This window comes from Dioscorea cayenensis, chromosome 8 (genome assembly GCF_009730915.1).
Source record: "Dioscorea cayenensis subsp. rotundata cultivar TDr96_F1 chromosome 8, TDr96_F1_v2_PseudoChromosome.rev07_lg8_w22 25.fasta, whole genome shotgun sequence".
In the NCBI taxonomy this organism is placed as follows: Eukaryota; Viridiplantae; Streptophyta; class Magnoliopsida; order Dioscoreales; family Dioscoreaceae; genus Dioscorea; species Dioscorea cayenensis.
Genome location: NC_052478.1, coordinates 19,065,268 through 19,076,670, shown reverse-complemented (window position 1 = coordinate 19,076,670; position 11,403 = coordinate 19,065,268).

Genomic DNA, 11,403 nt, shown 5'->3' with positions numbered 1-11,403 from the left:
ATATTACTGTAAACGGTAAGCTGTAAACCTCTTCCTAAATCCTAAATTGTAAATCACAAACCCCGTAAGGTATTTGGGTCTGTTTAGGGTTAGGGCTAAGGATTTAAGATTTAGATTTTTTGAATTTTAGATATAAAAATTTTTAATATTTGGGTTTAAGGTTTTATGGTATTAGATTTTAGAGTTTAGAGTAAATCCCTAAATTTTAAAAATTATAAAACATTAATAGTTTAGATTATAAAAATAATTAATTTTTTTTAAAAAAAAGAGATAAAAAATGATGTGGATGTTCACATGTATGCTAATTTAGCATCCACATCATTCGTACTATCAATTCAGCCTAAATAATATATATCTAAAATTACTTTATAAGTTTTTTTATCTCTAATTAAAAATTTTATTTTTTATTAAAATTATTTTGAATTCATGAGCCTGTGATTCTGTGAAACAACCAAAATTGAATTCAAAATGAATGGGCAAAAGTTTTTATTTTCATATTCTGCAAGTTTTTATTAATAGTATTATTATTATATTGAATCTCATGGGACAACAACCTTCTTACATTTATGATTTATTAATTTTCAAATTTGATGATTAAAAAGGAAGATATGTTGGAGAAAATAGATAAATCAATATTTATCATCCAAATTTTGAATAAATTGTTGAATTTCTTTTGCAAACCATCGTTATAATAACACTTTTAATTATTGTATGTATATTAATAAAGTGGACAAACTACAAGGACATATAAGGCTTTATAAATATTCCATATGTTCTCATATGAACAGCGGAGATTTGATCTATCTCACTCATGCACAAAGGATGTTAGTGCTAATCGGTTAAGGTGTAGTTGGTGATGCACAATTTTTTTTTTATGACACTTTGCCAAAAAAACATTATGTAAAATTATTCAAAAAAATGAATTTTAAATAATTAATAAAAATATATAATAAATTTATTCAGGTTTTTATATATAAAAAAACTTTTTGTTAGTTCCGGTGATGTGGTTTGTGGTTTAGTGAACACTCAAAATACTCAAAGAAAAACTCACACAAACCAAGCAAGAAGGAGACACACAAGATTGGTAACCCAATTCGGCGTCCACTCTCCTACGTCTGGGGGGCCAAGCCCGGAGATAAACAATCCACTAAAACAGGTAAAAAATACATAGTACAAACACTTGTCACTCACACTTTCAAACAATAAAGATCACTACCCTCTCTAAAATGTCTAGTGCTCACACACTCTCCTCCACAAGTCACCTTTACAATCTACGAGCAAGGTAGCTTATATAGACGCCTCAACGTCTCAAATATAGCGCATACCTCTTTTAGAATCTCCGCAGCTACTAATATAAAAACCTTCCGAAATTAGCTATTGCAACTCCTGTTGTAACATAAGTTGTAACATGGCCCTGACTACTGACTTGACTGAGTTCTGGTTACGTTGCTGATGACCTCAAGACCCATCAACCTCCCGGTCATGCTTAGTCCGAGTCGATGCAGCCAAATCTCCCGATCCTGACTGCCGGCAACTAGCCTACCTCTTCAGTTCCTCATCACACAATCCCCTCGCAAGGGGCGCATGTCCTTGTGCGTCTTCATTGAACTTGTCAAACTTAGTCTTCAACCTTCCAAGTTTGGTCTTCAAAGATTCTCCAAACTTGATCTTCAATTCACCCAAGTTTGGTCCTCAAATCTTGCCATTAATAGACTTCAATCAATATTTATCAAGGATTTTTCAAATCATATCTTCAATAGTTCTTCAATCATATCATTGATAGGTATTTCTTCAATTAAGCTCCATCCATATTTAGTCTTCAATCAAATCACCTAAATATGATCTTGATATGATCTTGTCTTCAAGTTGTAATATATTACCAAGAATAACTCCACCAAGATATTCAATATATTTTTCCTCCAAGTTATAGACATACTAAAAATAGCTCCACCAAGATCTTCAAGATGTTTTGCCTTGCAAGCCAAGTCTCCTTGTCATGTCACCATGCTTTGCCACGTCACACAAGTTACCACGTCATCTTGACTATGTGTCAAATCATGTCAATAATAGTGCAGTTGCACTGACAATCTCCCCCTTTGGCATAATTTGACACAACTGCTTCTGCACCCAGACTGACTCCTGTTACAACATTCTGTTACAACTTGACTGGGACACAGACTTTACAAACTTAAAAAAAAAAATCAACTAGTTGCTTACAAAAATATATGATTGCACTACAACTAGTGATGTACAAATTAAGCACAAACAAATACACCCAAGTAGAGTAGTCAGTTTGGAACTCTTGCACTAGTCAACTTCTACCCCTTTGTGTCTGAATTGATGCCAAAGTCTTCACTGGTTGTTGCAAGACTTGTTACAACTTGTTCTACAACTCCCCCTATCTTCAGAATTTCTGGTCATCGGCTCCCCCTGTCTTCAGAACTTCTTCTTCTTGCTACAAATGACATTTGTAAACTGTAGCAGATGCAGGTCGTTTGCAGTCCCCAATAGGGATTAAAGTTGGCAAAGGCCTATTTCATAGCTCAACTTTTCGAATCTTGTAGCATCAAGGGGTTTGGTAAAGATGTCTGCCAATTGCTTTTCTATTGCAACATAATCAATAACAACTGTTTTGTTTTCTACCAAATCTCGTATAAAGTGGTGTCGAAGATCAATATGTTTGGTACGAGAATGTTGGACTGGATTCTTGGAGATATCAATTGCACTTTTGTTGTCACAAATATAGTCAATAGCCCTTGTTGTAAGCCATAGTCTTCAAGCATTTGCTTCATAAACAATAATTGTGTACAACAACTTCCTGCTGCTATGTATTCAGCCTCAGCAGTGGAGAGGGAAATAGAACTTTGCTTCTTGCTATACCATGTGACCAAGTTGTTACCAAGGTAGAAACATCCTCCTGAGGTGCTTTTTCTATCATCAATGTTTCCTGCCCAATCTGCATCACTATAACCCACAAGATGTGAGTTAGAGTCTTTTGAATACCAAATTCCATATTCTATAGTACCATGAACATATCTGATGATACGTTTAACAGCTTTCAAATGAGGCTCCTTCGGTCTTGCTTGATATCTTGCACAAACTCCAACACTGAAAGAGATGTCTGGCCTGTTGGCTGTGAGATAGAGTAAGCTTCCAATCATGCTTCTATAGAGACTTGGGTCTACATCTTTTCCATGCTCATCTTTTGTCAACTTTTGATTCACACTCATGGGTGTTCTCATATGTCTAGCCTTTTCCAAGCCAAATCTTTTCACCAAGTTTTGTGCATACTTGGTTTGAGAAATGAAAATTCCTTCTTTGCATTGTTTGATTTGGAAACCCAAAAAATAGTTTAGTTCACCTACCATGCTCATTTCAAACTCTTCTTGCATTAGATGAACAAACTCATCCACTTGCTTTTGTGATGTTGAACCAAATATGATATCATCAGCATATATGTGTGCCACTATAAGATCTGATTTGGACTTCTTTTTGAATAAGGTGTTGTCTACTCCCCCTCTTTGGTAGCCCTTTTCAAGTAAGAATTTTGTAAGCCTTTCATACCAAGCCCGAGGAGCTTGCTTCAAGCCATAGAGAGCCTTTTTCAATTTAAACACATGATCTGAATGTTGAGGATCTTCAAAACCTTTTGGTTGCTCCACAGAAAACTTCTTCACTTAGAACTCCATTTAGAAAAGTACTCTTAACATCCATTTGATGTAGCTTGAACCCCATACAACATTCTACTACTAACAATAATCTGATGGATTCCAAGTGTGCAATTGGTGCAAATGTTTCATCAAAGTCAACTCCTTCAACTTGAGTATATCCTTGAGCCACTAGTCTTGTTTTATTTCTGGTGATGTTGCCTTAGTCATCAATCTTGTTCTTAAAAATCCACTTGGTTCCAATAACATTCACATCCTTTAGCCTTGGGACCAATGTCCACACATCATTTCGAACAAACTGATTTAATTCTTCTTGCATTGCAGCCATCCAATATTCATCAACTAAAGCTTCTTTAACATTCTTTGGTTCAATAAGAGAGATGTAACATGTGTAGCCGGCCAATTCTCGATAATCAATTCTTTGAGTGCTTCTGGTTCTCCTTCCTTCAGTCACATTACCAATCACATTCTCAATAGGATGATTCTTCTTTATTCTTGAGGATGGTTCAAGACTGCTATCTTCATTATATTCTTCGTTATCAATTTCTTCTTTATCTAATTCTGAGATGATTTCGCCTATGGTAACTTCAGTTGCAACATCAGTTATAACCTGCTATCTGTCTGAATCTTGACAGGAATCCTGAGCAATTTCTGTTGTTATAGTTGGTGTTGTAACCTGTGTTGCAACCTCTTGTTCTGCCTGTAACTCTTCATCTGTTGATTCATGATTCTGAGTGATAGGCTTGTTTGGCTCACTTGATGCACCTTGAGTCTCCATATTAGAGAAATCATCAACAACAACATTAATAGTTTCCATCATCTTTTCTTGTCAAACTTTCCCAGCTGATCTCTATCATTCAGAATGTAACATTTGCTTCCAAAGATGTGAAAGTATTTGAGATTTGGCCTTTTACCTCTCCAAATTTCATACGGTGTCATGTTGGTTGAAGGTCGAATGTACACTCTATTAATGATGTAACATGCTGTATTGATTGCTTCTGCCCAAAACCTTGTAGAGAGTTTCTTGGAATTCAACATAACACGAGCCATCTCTTGGAGAATGCGATTCTTCCTTTCTACTACACCGTTTTGTTGAGGATTTTTTGGAGATGAAAATTCATGACGAATCCCATGTTCTCTTCTAAATTCTACAAACTGAGCATTTTCAAATTCTCTTCCATGATCACTTCTGATTCTGACAATCTTCCCAATTTGACACTCTTTCTTATTTTGAAGTTGCATGCATAATTTCTTAAAGGCTCCAAAAGTATCTGATTTCTCCTTGAGGAAGTCCACCCAAGTGTACCTAGAATAGTCATCAACACACAGGAATACATATCTTTTACCTGACAAGCTTTCGGTTTGTGTGGGTCCAATGAGATCCATATGCAAGAGTTCTAGCACTCTCGCTGTACCAATGTCTTGCACCACTTTGTGAGAAGCACGACTTTACTTTCCCAGTTGACAAGGTCCGCATACACCATCTCCTTTTTTCGTGAGCTTGGGCACTCCCTTAACAGCTTTCATTTCTGTAATATTCATCAGATTCCGAAAGTTCAGATGTCTAAGCTTCTGATGGCAAATTTCAGTGATGTTGCAAGATATGTTATAACAGACTTTCAATTTCTCTATCAAATAGCAATTATCTTAAGATCTTGAACCAGTTAAAACACACTGACCAGCTTCATCATAGACCACACATCTGTCATGAGTAAATTTTACCACCAGATTTCGATCACATAATTGACTTATACTCAGAAAATTTACCTTCAGTCCTTCTACATGCAGAATGTTTTTCAGTCTTAGATACCCAAGAACTATCAATGTTCCTTTTTAAACTACTTGACCTTTCTGATCATCACCAAAAGTTACATATCCAATTGGACATTCTTTGTAATTCATCAAAAAACCTTTGTCACCTGTCATGTGTCTTGAACAACCACTGTCAAAATACCAGTTATCTTTTGAGGATTTTTTCATTGAAGAGTATCCCACTAGATCTTCTTTTCTGACCCATATCTTCTTGCTTTCTTTCTTCTTTTCTCAGGTATATGGTGTCTGCTTCTTATGTTTGTCTTCTTTTATATCTTTCTTCATCTTCCAACATCCTGGACGAATGTGCCCTTTGACACCACAGTAATTACATGTAGGAATCCGTTTCTTTGCTTTTCCAAATACTCTACCATTCTTCATATCTTCCTTCAGTTGGTATCACTCGGGTCTTATATGGCCTCTTTTTTCCACAATGAAAGCATATTGGGACTTGTCTTCAATGTCGTTTCTTCTTCTTATTATACTTCCCTTGTTTATTTTCTTGAGCATTTGATAGAACGCAACCTCCTTCAACTTTGCTTTTCTTGCCTCCTGATCTCTTTTATATGGTGTTGCGTCACACCTGTTTGAAAAGATACCTCCTCAATCTTGGCTTTTCCTTTGTTCAAGTTGTTAATGGGCTTTTCAGCATTGTTCAGCTTTTCTTGACATTCTTTCAATTCTTTTGCAAGTTTTTTGTTTTGTACAAACATTTTGTCAAGTTTATTTATCATGAGTTCATACCCATGCAGAAGATCGGTTTCAGTAATCTCTTCACAAACAGTTTCTCTAGATGTTGCAATTGATGTTCTAACTGCACTTGCAAAAACACTGAAATTTCTGAAACCTTTGACATTTTTTAGCACAGCAGGTAAAGAAGTATGATTGTTGATTGCAAGATCAGCTTTGTCTTCTTTCTGGATTTTTCTGAAATATCTACACAATTTCCTGTTAAAAGGGCAATTTCTTCTTCTTCTTTGTCTTCAGTCTGTTGTAACTCTTTTAGGCTTGTTGCTTCAGCTTTCAAAGATATATCTTCTTCTCTTCTACCTGAATTTAGATTCATCTCATAGGCTTGTAGAGATCCCATTAACTCATCAAGTCTCATAGTTGTGATATCTTTTGCTTCTTCTATTGCAACAACTTTAGCATCGAATCTCCTTGAAAGCAATCTAAGAGTCTTCCGGACTAGCTTCTTATCCGAGTACTCCATGTTGAGCTGGTAGGCTTGATTTGCTATATCCATTAACTTGGCGTTGAACAAGGCTATTGTCTCATCTTCTTCCATCCTAAGATTCTCGAACATGGTTGTTAGAATTTGAAGTTTAGATTCTCTTACTAAGTTGGTGCCTTCATGAATAGTTTGAAGAATCTCCCAAGCTTTCTTAGCGCACTCACATGTGGCAAAACACTTGAACTGGTTCTCATCAACACCTCCAAAAATTGCATTGAGAGCCTTTCCATTAGCATTAGCTCTTCGCATATCTTCTGTACTCCAGTTGCTTTTCTTCTTTAAGATCTTCTTCTCATCTTCATCAAGTAGAGTAGGAGGAGACCAACCTTCTTCTACAGCAATCCATACACTCTCATCAACTGATTTGATAAAAGCCTTCATGCATGCCTTCCAGTATGGATAGTTGGATCCATTAAGCAACGGTGGTCAAGTAACGGAAGCTCTTTCTTTTCCGACCATCAATGGAACTTGTTAGGACCTCGCCGACTTTGAAACCATAATGAATCCGGCAACCAAAGCTCTGATACCACTTGTTAGTTCCGGTGATGTGATTTATGGTTTAGTTAACACTCAAAATACTCAAAGAAAAACTTTTTATGCACTTGAAATCAAATTACATATTACATTCGAGAGTAATTCTATCCCAAATGACTTGGAATCCAGTGTCCGCGTCATGAATGATGTGGCATCCACATGATTTCCCACAGAATCTTCTTAAATATGTCTCTGTTTTATGAAATTTATTATTAAAATTTATTTGAGTAATTTTTTTAGTTTATTGAATATTTGTTTCAAAACGTTAATATTATTTTAATTTTCTTCTCTCAAATATTATTATATATTGTATGATTTTTAAGTTGGTTATTAATAATAGCATATATAAAATTAAATCATGGCTTTTCGAACAGCTTTAATTTCTTTTTTTTTTTCTTTTGTGAGTGTTTTTAATTCAAGCCTCATTGTAAACCATACTAGTATATGTAATATTTCAATTCTGATATAATGAAAAATTATAAAAAATATTTTCCAATTTTCTTGAAAAACTTAACCTTCTTTCTAACAACAAATAAAAAAGTGTGTTTCATGCATCTTATATTTTTAACAATCACAAACCTTATACCAACGGAGGTTGGTAGTATATATTTTTTTCTTCAAACAATTTGATAGTTTTCTAAATAATAGAAACTTGATAATTAATGAGAAATAAGATAAATAATATTATCAAATATTAACGGTAACCAAATATTTACAAAAATAATCACGATTATATCCTAATTTTATTAATTTTGATTAAAACTTTAAAATATCTTACATATATAAAAAAAATTATATTTAAATGTATATTAATAAAACTTTGAAGTGGAACTGTAGTAAAATTAAATTGTTAGAAATTATTTGATTGAATTTTTCAACAAAAGAAATTTGAGGTGGTTTTTCAATTCATTCGGTTCTTTCCTGTCAATGGAGCTGGGCTCATTAAATTTTAAAATAAATTATTATCCAAAGTACTATTTACATCTACTTAATTTTATTTTAAACTAATAAAAATCATATTTATATTTAATTAATTATATTTAGCCGAAATCTTAATTGGTTAATTTTCTGCCCAAATTTATTTTCTTGTTTTATTTTATGTAATTCTAATATAATGTAATCATTAAATTTATTGTGACATAGATTTAATTAATATAAATGCATTTCATGGAAGATAAATTGATTAATTTATTCAAAATATTTACTATAATATTTTATTATATATAATTTTAAATATTAATAAAATACATTGATTTATAATAACAATTATAAATTTGTGGTGAGAAAATTTTCATGATTCTTGTTTATGTTGTTTAATTTCTAATGAATGCTTAACGCTAAATAATTTTCTAATTTGAAAAATTAAGACTGATTTTAAAATTTTAAGATAATAATATCTAGAAAAAATTAAATGAAGAAGATGCGGAAGAAGTAAATGGATTAGATAGCAGGGATTTTGATTAAGAAGAATTCCCTAAAAGAAATGAACAAATGATAATGACAACAAACAAACAAATGAACAAAAATAAAAACAAAAATAACCATTTTTTTCAAATAAGATAAATGTAGTTCTAAAACAAATAAAATAAACAATGTGGTATTTGCATGTGGTATTTGCATAAAAGCTTTTTTACTTTAAGAGATATCGGTAATGATATTTTTATCGAATAAATTTTTCGAATAAGTTTTTCGAATTACGTGGATGCCCAAGTTGGTATTCTTGTTAGTATCCACGTCATCCTTTCTTTATTTTTTTTTTAAATAATTTTTGTATATTATCTAAATCTTAAATTTAAACTTTTAATGGTAAATGATAAACCAAAACCTCTTTCCCTAAATCCCAAAGTGTAAATCACAAACCCCTACAAGGTTTTGTGGTTTACAGTTTAGTGTTTAGGACGTAGGATTTAGAGTTTAGGGTTTAGGACTTAGGATTTAGGATTTAGGGTTTAGGATTTTAAAGTTTAGTATTTATTATTTAGGGTTTAAGTTTTTATATTTTTTAGGTATAGATTTTGTAGTATTTGGGTTTAAGATTTTATATATGTTTTTATAGTTTTTTTTTTTTAATTTTAAGAATTTTAGGGTTTATGGTTTTTCTAAAACCCTAAACCCTATCTAAATCATAAATTTAAACCTTTAATAGTAAATGATAAACAGAAAACCCCCTCCCTAAACCCTGAAGTGTAAACACAAGTTTTAAGGTATAAGATTTAGGGTTTAGGGTTTAGGGCTTAGGATTTAGGATTTAGAGTTTAGGGTTTAGGGATTTTAGGGTTTAGTATTTACTATTTAGGGTTTAAGTTTTTAGATTTTTAGGTATAGATTTTGTAGCATTTGGGTTTAAGGTTTTAGATATGATTTTATAATTTTTTTAAAAAAACTTAAGAATTTAAGGATTTTTAAAATTTAAATTTGAAGTTTATATTTGTTGTTGCCAGAATACAACAGTGAATTTGTAGGGGACCTCAAATTTGTAGAACTTCGAACTTGGACTTGGAGATCGAACAAAAGGAGTTGGAGTCTCTTCCTTCTTCAGATGCCAAGACCTGTAGCAGTGTGGGAAGTGTTTCCCACAAACACTCCGATGGCTAAGTCAGTAGAGAAAAACACTTGTCTTCCTTTGCTCCCCTCTTCCTCCAAAAGCCCCTCTCATTACTTAAATGAGGGAGGCTATTTATAGATGTATACTTACAGTTATGTAAATACTTTACGTGTTCGAGATCGTGGGTGCAAAGGGAGATAGTGGGTGTAATGTGAGTAGTAGCTGTGATGTGAGTAGTGGGTGTTATGTGAGATAGAGGAGTGCTACGTGGGTTTGAATTAGTCCACATCAATATTAAAAATAATGACGTGAATGATAATGTAGATAACAAATTGGCATCCACGTCATTGAGAAAACCTATTCGGAAAATCTATTTGGTAAAAATAGCATCACTCAAGAGAAATTTGCATTTTAATTTTTTTATTATATTATTATCAATATAATCGGCAATAAAACGAATAAAAACATCTTGATATGTTTAAAAGAATGATAAATAGTTTTTTACTTGTTTTAATATTAATCGTGCATATAAAAATTCTTATTTTAGTATAGTTTATTTAAAATTTACCAATTTATAGGTGAAAAGATTCATATAACAATAAAATAATTGTTGGTACAGTTTTCTAGAAAATTGATTCACGAAGGAAAATTGCATTTTATGAGCAATTTTGTAGTTGGGTATAATAACATGAAATATAAGACAACAAAACAAATATAAGCTAAATTTTATGCTAATTATTAATGTTTTGGATGGAAGTTTTCCATGATAAAAGTTTATATTGAAATCGTTTCTGATATCTTGGTTGCAAACTTGAAGACAAGGAATTGTTTATTAAGTATTCAGTTGTTTATACAATTATTTATGCCTTTACAACAGACATTTTAAAATACAACTTTATTAAAAATATAATTAGAGAGGCCATTGCCAAAGACAATGCTAAGGGCATGTTTGGATGCATAGTAAATTTTTCTGTAGGAATTTTATTCCACAGAATTCAGAAATGATTCCTACGTAATTTACTACAGGAAAAATTCCTACAGAATCAGTGTTTGGATGTGCGCAGGAATTTTTCTATAGGAATTTTTAATTTTGAAATGAAACTAGCCGTTAGAGTTTAAAAAAAAAACTAGCCGTTGGAGTTTTTGAAAAACTAGCCGTTGGAGTTTTTTAAAAACTAGCCGTTACCAATCTCTCTATTTAAAGCCAACACTCTTATGCCATTTGTAAACTTATCTCTCTTCATCTTAAATTTTTACGTCTCAAACTCTCTTGTTTCAATATGGATCTTGATTAATGGAGAAAGCTTAATGAAGATGATGACGAATTCATGTTCACCATTTTACCAAGTTTATTTCCTGTAAGTTCAGAAACTAGGCATTGTCATACGTCAATATTAACAGGCGATGCATATGTTCAAGAAATTCTTCAAGGTCATGAGGCACGTTGTAAGCGTGAATTTCGTATGGAGCCTCGTATATTTCAAGCACTTGCTAATTGTTTAAGAGAAAGATTTCTTCTTCGAAGCTCGAAAAGGGTTACAATCGAGGAACAACTAGCAATGTTCATGTACACTCTTGCGCACAATGCTAGTAATCGTGACGTGCAAGAA